This window comes from Pongo abelii, chromosome 8 (genome assembly GCF_028885655.2).
Source record: "Pongo abelii isolate AG06213 chromosome 8, NHGRI_mPonAbe1-v2.0_pri, whole genome shotgun sequence".
NCBI classification, from domain to species: domain Eukaryota; kingdom Metazoa; phylum Chordata; class Mammalia; order Primates; family Hominidae; genus Pongo; species Pongo abelii.
Window position 1 is genome coordinate 25,892,485 of NC_071993.2, and position 13,337 is coordinate 25,905,821.

Genomic DNA, 13,337 nt, shown 5'->3' on the forward strand with positions numbered 1-13,337 from the left:
CACCGTTCTCAACTACTCATACATGCCCTGATCTTGTTTACACTGCCAGTTTACACTGTTTCTCCAAGCCATCACAGCTGATATCTCCTGGTGCTATCCCCAAACTGCCACTCTTAACTCTTGAAGTAAATAAATAATCTTTGCTGGCAGGACTATGCTGAATCTCCTTAGGCACTTTCTAATTAGATGTCCTAGGTCCTCCCAATTCTTAGACCTTTAATACCTGTTTTTCTCCTTCTCTTATTCCATTTAGTTTTTCAATTCATACAAAACCATATCCATGCCATCACCAATAATTCTAAATGACAAATGTTTCTTCTAACAGTCCCACAATATCACCGCTTACCATAAAATCTTCCTTCAGCTTAATCTCTCCCACTCTAGGTTCCCACACCACCCCTAATCCTGCTCGAAGCAGCCCTGAGAAACTTCACCCATTATCTCTCCATACCATCCCCCCAAATTTTCGCCGTCCCAACACTTTACCACTATTTCATTTTATTTTTCTTATTAATATAAGAAGACCGGAATGTCAGGCCTCTGAGCCCAAGCTAAGCGATCATATCCCCTGTGACCTGCAGGTACACATCCAGATGGCCGGTTCCTGCCTTAACTGATGACATTCCACCACAAAAGAAATGAAAATGGCCCATTCTTGCCTTAACTGATGACATTATCTTGTGAAATTCCTTCTCCTGGCTCATCCTGGCTCAAAAGCTCCCCTACTGAGCACCTTGTGACCCCCACTCCTGCCCGCCAGAGAACAACCCCCCTTTGACTATAATTTTCCTTTACCTACCCAAATCCTATAAAACGGCCCCACCCCATCTCCCTTCACTGACTCTCTTTTCAGACTCAGCCCGCCTGCACCCAGGTGAAATAAACAGCCTTGTTGCTCACACATAGCCTGTTTGGTGGTCTCTTCACATGGACATGCATGAAAAGAATCCTAAGGAATCTACAAGTAACTTACCAGAAGTTAGTGAATTTAGCAAGATCACAAAGTACATGGTCAAAATACAACAATCAATTGTTTTTCTATAGGCTAGCATTAGACAACTCAAAAAATAAGATCTAAGATTATGCTATTTACTATAGAGAGAAGTATATAAAATACTTAGAAAAATGTTTAAAGTCTTGAAATATCTTTATACTAGACAATTACAAAGATTCCCCAGAGAAATCAAAGCAGACATCAATAAATGGAGAGCCATGTGCATGAATTAGAAAACTAAATATTCCTAAAATGTGAAATTCTTCCCTAATTAATCTGTGTCTTCAGTGCAGTCTCAACATGTTCCTAGAAGACTTTTCCTTACATAGAAATTAACAAGCTGTTTCTAAAATCTATATAGCAATGCAAAGGACCTAAAATTATTAAAGCAACCTTTAAAAAAAAGAACAAATTGAAAAGACTCTGCACCAAATTTCAAGACTTAAAGCCAAAGTAATCAAGATGAGGTGGTATTTTCATAGAAAAAGAGAGACAGATCAGTGACTCAGAGTCCAGAAATAGACCCACACATATGCATTCTATTAATTTTTGATTAATAAATACACTGACTACTCTTGGTTTGGTGATATACATATGAAAAATGCAAATACAAGCAGATTCATGTTTTTCTAACATATTAAAGTAGCTGACAACATTCTTCAGGAAAAGGAAGAGATCAAGGGCAAAAGAAGTTTGTGGTCTAGCTCGGAGGTCTAGCACAAGCAAATGGAAAAGTAGAGATGATATAGATTATACTACATCTTAGAAGCAACACTATTATAGGCAAAGTGTACAAAAACTCATTTTAAATATAATACAGGAAGGGGACAAGAATAGCTGGGACTCTTGTAATGCATCCCACAGTCTAGCTCCATAAGGATGACCTCATGATGTTTGGTTATTCATTCATTTTCAAGAGTGAGGTCCTTAAGCCTATTTGAGAAAGAGAGGAGAAGGCATGGGGAATGAGGATAAAAGGAAACAAAGGAGCAAGGAGCTTTAAGTGGGTGTGATCACGCAGGAGCTCAGGAAAGGATACTCCAGAATCCAGGCCTCAGAAACAAAAGTTTCTCTCTGACTTTCTGCTGCCTCCTGACTCTGACGTCTCATTCTCCCTGAGGCTACTAATAGGAACGAAACTATCTCTGGCCAGGCGCGGTGGCTCACGCCTGCAATCCCAACACTTTGGGAGGCCAGGGTGGGCAGATCTCCTGAGGTCAGATGTTTGAGACCAGCCTGGCTAACACAGCGAAACCCCCTATCTACTAAGAATGCAAAAGTTAGTCCAGCATGATAGAGAGAGAGAGAGGGAGGGAGGGAGGGGGAGAGAGAGAGAGAGAAAGAAAGAAAGAAAAGAAAGAAAGAAAGAAAGAAAGAAAGAAAGAAAGAAAGAAAGAAAGAAAGAAAGGAAAAGAAAGAGAGAGAAAGGGAAGGAAGGAAGAGGAAGGAGGGAAGGAAGGAAGGAGGGAAGGAAGGAAGGAGAGAAAGAGAGAGAAAGGAAGGATGGAAAGAGAGAGAAAGGAGGGAAGGAAGGAAGGAGGGAGGGAAGGAAGGAAAGAAAAAAAGAAAGAAAGAAAGGAAGAGAAAGGAAGCAAAGGGAAAGAAAGAAAGAAAAGAAAGGGAAAGAAAGAAAGATTATCTCTTTCCCAGAGTGGGTCATAGAAACCAGAACCTCTTTTCCTTGACAACAACAATAAAACCGAAAATTATTACTCTGCCTCCCCCCACATCTTTCTTTTTTTTTTTTAAATTTTTTCTTTAAATAAAAAGAGAAAGAGACAGGGTCTCACTATGTTGCCCAGGCTGGCCTTGAATTCCTGGGCTCAACGGATTCTCCTGCCTCAGCCTCCCAAAGTGGTAGGATTACAGGCGTGAGCCACCACTCCCCAGGCTCAATGACTTTCTATGTAAAAGCTGGCCATAAATAAATTGTCTGACCTACCTTGTTTGATTGTAGGTCATAATAGCCCCATTCCAGAGAGGGTCCTGCCCCACACCCAGAAGGAAGAAAGGTGGCATAGACAGGCCAAGAAGGATCTAGGCAGACTGGCCTTGCTGGGTTTCCTCACTCAGTCTGTCAGCATTAGACCAGAACCTATGACCCAATCCTGTTTCTACAGGGCTGTCCATATTGTGTTGGACCTAAGCATAAAAATGAACAATTTCCTCTATGTCTTTGGATCTTCATTCTGAAGGCTCCCATGTCACATAAAACCATGATCTAATAAATTTGTATGCCTTTTCTCTCATTAATCTGCCTTTTGCCAGTTGACTTTCAGTAAACCATCAGACAGTGAAGGGGAAGTTTCCTGTGGCCCTGTGATAACAATATGCCATCGAATGAAGAGCGTGAGGGCATCAATGCTCTATATCTGAATGACTGTCTGTCTATTTGTGCTCCACCTTTCAGAAATTTGTTGGCATCTGTGGCCCACTGAAGTTAGGGACAAAAAAGTCCCTAACTTCATTGATGATACTCTCTGTATATATTTTAATTTTTATTTATTTATTTTGAGACAGAATCTTGCTCTGTCGCACAGGCTGGAGTGCGGTGGCATGATCTCGGCTCACTACAATCTCTGCCTCCCGGTTCAAGCAATTCTCGTGCCTCAGCCTCCCAAGTAGCTGGGATTACAGGCGCGTACCACCACACCCAGTTAATTTTTGTATTTTTAGTAGAGATGGGGTTTCACCATGTTGGCCAGGCAGGTCTTGAACTCCTGACCTCAAGTGATCTGCCTGCCTTGGCCTCCCAAAGTGGGAGTTACAGGAGTGAGCCACTGTGCCTGACCTCTATATATATATTTAAATTGTTACTTTCCTTCTAACATATATGTGATCTGTGATAGAAAATAATGTCATTAATCATAATTTCTAAATGTGGCATTTAAGAAAACAAAATTTTGCATTTTGAATGATAAATTTCCAACTACAGTTACAAAAATATATCCGAGAAAATGAACCAAGAGAGACTGAGATGGAAATTGCCAAGGCCTCTCTGTTGGATACTTCTTGTCCCGCTGTTTTTTATCTTCCACTCCCGTGTGATAGCTTTTGACATGTAAATGTATCCATTCGTGGCCACTAGATGGCAGTCTACTCAAAAACACAGCTTGACTCCTTTTTCCACAAGGCTAAGGAATTTTGTTAGCATTTGACCTGTTCTCTCCCTCCAAAACCTAGCAAACCCAAGTTTTCATGAGTTTGCTAAGAACAAAAGTAGTTATCCTGAGTACCTAATAACTGAACAAAAAGTTTTTGCTATTTTCAACAAAGGGAACATTTGTCACAACAGGAATTCACTGGAGTTAAAGTGTCCCAGCCATGAGTTCAGTAAAAGGTACAACATCCCTCCGTCTCTCTCCCTTTAACTCTCCTTCTTTCTCTCTTTCTTTCTTCCCCTCTTCCTCTCTCCCTTTGTTTTCCCCCTCCCTCCCTCCTTTCTTTCCTTTCTTTCTTTCCTCTCTCTCTCTCTTCCTTCCTTCTTTCCTCTCTCCCCACTTCCCTAATATGGTTTGGCTGTGTCCCCACCCAAATCTCATCTTGAATTGTAGCTCCCATAATTCTCACATGTTGTGGGAGGGACCCAGTGGGAGGTAATTGAATGATAGGGGTGGGTCTTCCCATGCTGTTCCTGTGATAGTGAATACGTCTTATGAAATCTGATGGTTTTATAAATGGCAGTTTCTCTGCACGTGCCCTCTTGCCTGCTGCCATGTAAGAAGTGCCTTTGCTCCTCCTTCACATTCTGTCATGATTGTGAGGCCTCCTCAGCCATGTGGATCTGTGAGTCCATTAAAGCTCTTTCTGTTATAAATTACACAGTCTCAGATATGTATTAGCACCATGAAAATGGAATAATACACACCTCCTCCCACTCTCTTCTCTTCCTCCCTCCCTTTCTGTCTTCCTCTTTCACTCTCTCTCTTTCTCTTTCTTCCCTCTCACCCTCCCTCCCTTCCTTCCTTCACTTTGTTTATTTTTTGTTTCCTCACTTCTCTGGCATCTTCGGTGCTGGTTTCAGCCCCTGGAGTGTTGTAGAGGTGTAGAGGTGAAGAGGGAAAGCTTCCCCCTTCTCTCTCTGAAGGTCCACTGAAAATGAACTGACAAGAGGCCGATTAATAGGAGAAAACAGCATACAAATTTATTTTAACATGCATAGCACTGGGGAATCCCAGGAGAATGAATTCCCAATAACCCAATGAGGTCCAGATTCTTATATACTCTTCTTCAGAGGGGAAGAGGAGGTGAGAGTCTGTAGGAGAAAATGATTTTTAGGGAAGTCTGAAGGGATCCAGGAGGCAGATATTTATCTTGTAAATGATGCTCTTTGGAACTGAGAGGTCACAGAGAACAGATAAGAGTTTGAGACAAAGTTCATTTGCATTCCAGGTATGGTGTTTAACTTCCAATCTCTTCCTCTGTGATGAGTTTTAATCTTCTCTGGTTAATGAAATTTCAGGGGACAGATGCAAGGGATCCAACTGTGTTCCCTTTTGAAGCCTAGTTTCTAGGTTAACAAGGGGACTTCAGAGAACAGCCTCATCTTGTGTTTGGGAGAGAGAGAAGATTGAACGGATTGGAGGGGAGGTTAGAGAGATCTTGACACTGCTTCTTTGGTTCCATTTCTAGCATATTTCCTAAGCCCCCAACAGTATACACAAATACATGAAACCAGAGGCTGGCACTCTGGGAGAAACGACGCTGCCATGCAGTTTCTGGCCTGGCACCTCTAGTAATCTTCTTCACCTGGCTAAGTTTTTGTTTTGTTTTGTTTTGTTTGAGATGAAGTCTCCTTCTGTCACCCAGGCTGGAGTGCAGTGGCATGATCTCGGCTCACTGCAACCTCCGCCTCCCGGATTCAAGCAATTCTCATGCCTCAGCCTCCCAAGTGGCTGGGATTACAAGCACGTGCCACCGTATCTGGCTAATTTTTAATAGAAATGGGGTTTCACCATGTTGGCCAGGCTGGTCTCGAACTCCTGTCCTCAGGTGATCTGCCCACCTCGGCCTCCCAAAGTGCTAGGATTACAGGCATGAGCCACTGCGCCCAGCCTTCACCTGGCTTAGTTTTGCATTGCCTACAGAACAGGAGGCTGCTTCTTCCTTGGTCCCTGACCTCTTGCTCCTTGATGTTGTCCAGGGGTGAAAGGATCGTTTCCCCAGTCATTTGCACACGGGAAGAGAGCAAAATCAGGGGCCAGCTGTAGTTAAGACAAAGGGAATCCAGGACTGAGTGCCCCCACCCTCTGGGTGGTAATCTATCACCCAACAAGTACGTTACCTAACAAACTCTAGGTCTCAGTTTATCTATAAAAGAGGATAATAATTTTACCTACCTCATTTTTTTAAATATAAAATGGACAAAGTACTTAAAACAATACCTGAGACATGGTATGTGGTTAATGAATGTTAGTGCTAATAACACTGATGATTATTACTATTATAAACACAGCAAACATAAAGTTAAAAGAGAGTTAAGATTACCAAGGAGCAGATGAAATGACTGATAGTTGCTTATTGTTGTGGTGGTGGTTTTGTTTTGTTTTTCAGACAAGATTTTGCTCTGTTGCTCAGGCTGGAGTGCAGTGGCACAATCAGAGCTCACTGCAGCCTCAACCTCCTGGGCTAAAGTGATACTCCCACCTCAGCCTCCTGAGTAGCTGCGACTACAAGCGCATGCTGCTATGCCTGTTAATTTTTGTGTTTTTTGTAGAGATGGGGCTTCACTCTGTTTCCCAGGCTGGTCTCTAACTCCTGAGCTCAAGGGATCCACCCATCTTGGCCCCACAAAGTGCTGGAGCCACAGGCATGAGCCACCGCACCTGGCTAGTTGTTTTTTTATTTTGAAGCTTTACCTTAAAAATCTCTTTGGACTGAGAAGTAGGGCTTTTCCATGGTTGAAAGTTCAAATGTTTGGTAGCAGAGTAGGATGGCTATAGTTAGCAACAGTGTATTGTATATTTCAAAGTAGCTAGAGGAGAGAACTTGAAATGTCCCCCCACACATATGAATGATAAATACTCAAGGTGATGGGTACCCCAAATACCATGACCTCATCATTTCACATTCTATGCATGAAGCAAATATCACATGTACCCCGTACATACGTAAAAATATTATGTATCAATTGTTGCCCTGCCTTTACCAGGTCAAAACACAGACCGAAAGCAGCACCCAGGCATTCTTAATGACTGCTAGCAATCTTCCTTGGGCTGTGGATGAGGAAAGGGGACCCAGAAAGATACATACAATAAATATTTACAGGATTCTTAGAGACTAGTAAATAAATTCAGGATTGTTACTTAGAGAGAGATGCATTTAGAGTTTGAGGCTTTAATCTCATAAAAATAACAGACTGAGGCATCCAAAAATTAAACCCGTGCCATGGAGGAACAGGGCTGTGCCATAGAGGGTGTTTACAGACCAGCAGAGTAGTCTACCCTTTGTTTTATTTCAGAATGTCACAATCTAAAATAGTAAAGATCCTGCTGTCTTGCTCCCAGATGATATGTAATTGTTTGAAAATAAGAATAATTTTTCATCACGGAAAGATATCCTACTCAGGTGGGAGGAAATGGCTCTTCTTTCTGGAAGGAGTTACAGCAAATAAAGAAATCATGTGGTACATATACACCATGGAATACTATGCAGCCATAGAAAGGAATGAGATCATGTCCTTTGCAGGGACATGGATGAAACGGGAAGCCATTATCCTCCGCAAACTAACACAGGAACAGAAAACCAACACTACATGTTCTCACTCATAAACGGGAGCTGAAAAATGAGAACACATGGACAAAGGGAGAGGAACAACACACACCAGGGGCTGGTGGTGAGGTGGGAGGATGGAGAGCATCAGGATAAACAGCTAATGCATGCTGGGCTTAGTACTTAGGTGATGGGTTGATAGGTACAGCAAACCACCATGACACACATTTACCTATGAAACAAACCTGGACATCCTGCACATGTGTCCTGGAACTTTAAATAAAATAAAATGTTTTCAAAAAGGAAGTCATGGCCTTGTTACCTTCCAGATTAAGAAGAGAGGTAAATTTAAAATATTTTAACCATGTGACACCTTACTTTGTCATCAGCTGTGGTTATACATAGAGCTTCTTAAGTAGCATTCCCGATTATTATGACAGATTTTTTTGTAAGATGTAGGAGTACGGGCACAGAAAGGGAGACAGCTTGGGTTGTTTTTATCACATAAGAAACCTGTTCAGAAATCAGAACTAATATTCCAGGCAGCCACACTATATTATTTCTGAAAATTACTTTCCTTACTTAAGGCTTTCTTGTCAGACTTTCAGAAATCACAGACTTCAGTTTCTCTAAGATGTCCTGCTATGCTCCTAAAGCCTGAGGACTTCATTAATGGCTCTCCCAGGTTAGCAACAACTTCCTTCTTGTTAAATCTCCTGGAGAGTGCACGCTCCTGAACGTACACAACGTGTCCAAAGATTTTGACACTACGAGTCACCTTTTTTAAAGAAAAACAAAACAAAACAAACAACAACAAAAACAAGCAACAAAAAAGAAAGCTTGTTTTGACTTTTTTGAGACCACATTCTTCTAGTTTTCTTACAACTTCTTTTAAGGTACTGCTGAAGCGGCTTCCTTGTCTGGGGTGATACCCGAGATTCGTTGTCTCAAGGCCACGGAAAACTAGTACGTGAACACAAAAAGAGTGAGGTTCAGAGTAGACATTTAATAAGCAAAAAAAAAGAGAAGAGCTCTCTGCTGCAGAGAGGGGTCCCGAGAAAATGGGTTGCCAGTTCCAAAGTGAAAAGGGTTTTATAGATGAGCTTGTAGAGGCGATGTCTGATTTACATAGGGCACAAAAGATTGGTTGGACCAGGTATGCCATTTGCATAGGGTGAGAAAAACTGGTTAGGGCTGGGTGTGTCATTAGCAGAGGGCATGAAAAGCTGTATGCCCTCACCCTAATCTTTTACTATGCAGATGGGTTCTCTGCCTGGCCAGCGCCATGTTGCCCGTCTCTTTATTGCACACGTGGTAACAAAAAAGGGAAGATGGAACCTCCATGTTGGATATGCCTGGCCGCCAGGTAGCCCTTTTCTATTGGCACAGCTGCCGGCATTCTCCCGTGCAAGCTTCCAGCTTGCTTATCTATGTTTGCAGTTTGATTTTTCAGGCTGCTCTTTGTTAGAAAAAAATAATTTCTTGGGCTGCTTTTTGTTAGCAGGGAAGCCTTGCCGAGGACTCTTTTATCCTCACTATCTGCCTAAATAATTTTTTTCCATCTCCTGCATCACTGTTTCTCAGTTTGCTATATGAACCATTGTTTCCAGTCAGGTTGCAGAATTTGGGGTAAGGAAGATTCTGTTATCAGCTCTTTATTTACACCATGCAATCACCAGTCCAGCCCTGCCCCTACTGTCCGGGCAATCAGTGTTCTGATATTTTCCTACGGTAGATTGGTTTGGGCTATTGTAGAATGCCATGGAAATAGAAATGTGTAGTGTGTACTTTTTCAGTAATAACCTTCAGATAACAAATACTCTATTTCTATCATTTTATCCAAGCAAAATGACATGAATGACTAAAAAAGCACGTGGAGCACAAGACTGAAGAAGAATTAAGTGAAAGGGCTCACACTTCCTGATTTCAAGTAAAGCTACAGCAATCAAGACATGTGGTATTGATGTAAGAATAGACACATCAATGAATGAAACAGAATACATCTTCCAGAAATAAATTCACACAGATATAGTCAAGAGGTTTTTTGTGTGCTAAAATGTATATAACATTTACCATTTTAACAATTTTTAAGTGCACAGTTCAGAGGCATTAAGAATCAACAACGTTGTATAACCATCACCACTATCCAGTTCCAGAATTTTTCATCACCTCAAACAGAAACTCTGTGCCTATTATCAACAATAAATTTTCATTCCCCCCTTGCCCCCAGACTCTGGTAACCACTATTGAACTTTCTGTTTCTATGAATTTGCCCCTTCTCAGTGCCTAATATGAGTGGAATAATACAATATGGGTCCTTTGTGCCTAGTTTATGTAATGTTTTCAAGGTTCATCCATGTTATAACATGGATCAGAATTTTATTTCTTTTCAAGCATGAATAATAGTCCATAGTATGTCTATATGACAGTTTATCCATTCATCAGCTGATGGATATTTGGGGGTTGTTTCTATCTTTTGGCTATTGTAAATGACGGTGTTATGAACATTGGTGTATAATGTCTATTTGAGCACTGCTTTGAATTGTTTGGGATATATACTTAGGAGCAGAATTACTGGATCATATGTCAATTCTATGTTTAACTTTTTGAGGAACTGTTGAGCTGTCTTTCACAGCAGCTGCATCATTTTACATTCCCACCACAATGCATAAAAGCTTCAATTTCTCAAAATCTTTACCAACATTTATTTTTCTTTTTAAAAATATATAGTAGCCATACTAATGGTATAAAGTAATATTTCATTGTACATTTGAATTGCATTTCCCTAATGATAACGGATGTTGACCATCTTTTCTTGTGCTTATTGACCATTTGTATATCTTCTTTTGAGATATGTCTAATCAAGTCCTTCGTCCATTTTTTAATTGGGCTGGGTATTATTTTTCTGTTATTGTTGAGTTGCAGGACTTCTTTATATATTCTGCATAAAAGTTCCTTATCATATATTGATTTTCAAAATCCCTCTCCTATTCTATGGGTTGTTTTTTTTTGCTTTCTCAACAGTGTCGTTTAATGTGTAAAATCTTTTAATTTTGATGAAGTCCAGTGTATCTATTTTTTTCTTTTGTTGCCTGTGATTTTGTTGCCATTTTCAATAAATCATTGCCAGATCTAATGTTATGAAGCTTTTGCTCTGTGTTTTCTTCTAGGTGTTTTATAATTTCAACGTTTCTACTTAGGTTTCTGATCCATTTTGAGTCAATTATTATATGCAATATAAGATAAAGATCCAAGTTCATGGTTTTGCATGTGAATATGTGTTTTTCCCAGCATCAATTATGAAGATAGTCAACTGATTTTTAATAAAGATACTGAAGAAATTCAATGCAGAAAGGGTAGTCTTTTCAAGATCAAGTCCTGGAACAGTTGGACATCCATAAGCAATTCTGTAGGAAAATGTTAGTGTTACCCTATGCTGCTGTTCTCATGATAGTAAGTTCTCATGAGATCTGATGGTTTTATAAGGGGCATTTCTCCCTTCTTCTTGGCACCTCTCCTTCATGACATCATGTGAAGAAGGACGCATTTGCTTTTCCTTCTGCCATGATTGTAAGTTTCCTGAGGCTTCCCCAGCCCTGAGGAACTGCGAGTCAATTAAAACTCTTTCCTGGCCAGGCGTAGTGGCTCATGCTTGTAATCCCAGCACTTTGGGAGGCCGAGGCCGGGCAGATCACTTGAGGCCAGGAGTTCGAGACCAGCCTGGCCAACATGGTGAGACCCCGTTTCTACTAAAAAAAAAAAAATAAACAAATAAATAAACTCTTTCCTTTATAAATTACCCAGTCTCGGATATGTCTATATTAGCAACATGAGAATGGACTAATAGAGAGGTTTTAGAGATAATATCAAAAGGAAAATCCATGAAAGAAAAATTGGTAAGGGGCTGGGCGCAGTGGCTCACGCCTGTAATCCCAACACTTTGGGAGGCCGAGGTGGTTGGATCACCTGAGGTCAGGAGTTGAAGACCAGCCGAGCCAACATGATGAAACCCTGTCTCTACTAAAAATACAAAAATTTGCTGGATGTGGTGATGCACGGCTATAATCCCAGCTACTCAGGAGGCTGAGGCAGGAGAATCACTTGAACCCGGGAGATAGAGGCTGCAGTGAGCCGAGATTGTACCACTGCACTCCAGCCTTTCCAACAGAGTAAGACTCCATCTCAAAAAAAAAAAAAAAAGAAAGAAAGAAAATAGGTAAGTTGAACTTTTCAAAATTAAGAACATAATTTTATTTACAGTAGAATCCAAAAGAATGAAATACCTAGGAGTAAATGTAACCAAGGAGGTGAAAGACTCATACACCTAAAACTACAAAACATTGAAAAAAAAGAAGACCTAAATAAGACATTATTCATCCATAATTAAAAGACAATATTAAGATAACAGTTTTAGCAGCATTAGTGATCTACAGATCAAATGTAATTCCTATAAAAATTCCAACAACCTTTTATTCAGAAATGGGACAGACAGTCCTCAAACTTCTATGGAATTGAAGAGGATCTCAAATAGCTACAACAATATTAAAAAAAGCAAAACAAAGTTGAAGGACTAAAACTTCTCAATTTTAACACTTACTTCAACTCTATGGTAATATAAAATTCTACACACACAACAATGGAATAAAATTGAGACTCTAGAAATAAACCCAACTATCTATGGACAACTGACTTTCAACAAGTGTGCAAAGATCATTTAATGGGGAAAGAAAAGTATTTTCAACAAGTGATGTTGGGACAACTGGACAGCCACATGCTAAAGAATAAATTTGGACTCCTACTTTACTTCATATATAAAAATTAACACAGAATAGATTAATTACATAAATATAACTGCTAAAACAATAAAACTCTTAGAAGAAAACAGTAGATTTCTATATCTGACACCAAAAACATGGTAATAAAAGAAAAAATTGATAAATTAGACTTTATCAAAATTAAAAACTATTGTGCATTAAATCACACTATCAAAAGAGTAAAAACACTGCCTACTGAATAAAAGAACATATCTGCAAATCTTATATCTGATAATGGTGTCATATGTGGATTATATAAAGAATTCTCACAACTTAGCAACAGAAAGACAAACAATCCAATTTAAAAGTGGGTAAAGGACTTGAATAAACATTTCTCAAAAGAAGATATGAAAATAGCCAACGACCACATAAAAATATGTTCGACATCATTGGTCATTAAGGTAATGTAAATCAAGATCACAAGATCCCACTTTACATGCATGACGACAACAATGTTTAAGAAAAAACAACTGAACATAACAAGTGTTGGTAAGGTTATGGAGAAATAGAAACCCTCATACATTGGGAATCTAAAATGGTGCAGCTACTTTGAAAAACAGTTTGATAGATCCTCAAAAAGTGAAACATAAAATTACCATATGACCCCACAATTTTACTCAGATTTATACCCAAGAGAAACGAAAATATAAATCATCACAGAAACTTGTACATGAATGTTTATGGCAGCATTAAGCATAGTAACAACAGGTGGAGACAACCCAAATATCCATCAATTAATGAAGGGATAAATGAATTGTGGTATATACATGCAATGGCATATTACTCAGACATGAAAAGGAAATAAATATCAATACATA

At 39.8% G+C, this 13,337-nt stretch overlaps 1 long non-coding RNA gene across 1 annotated transcript in view; it reads left to right on the forward strand.

Annotated features, from left to right (window-relative positions):
* Positions 1–10,845, forward strand: part of LOC129048194 (uncharacterized) — an 87,336-nt gene extending 76,491 nt beyond the window's left edge. Inside the window, exon 3 of the long non-coding RNA XR_008510347.1 lies at positions 9,550–10,845. This is a non-coding gene — a long non-coding RNA (uncharacterized LOC129048194). The remainder of the gene's footprint in view (positions 1–9,549) is intronic.
* Positions 10,846–13,337: the final 2,492 nt, after the last annotated feature.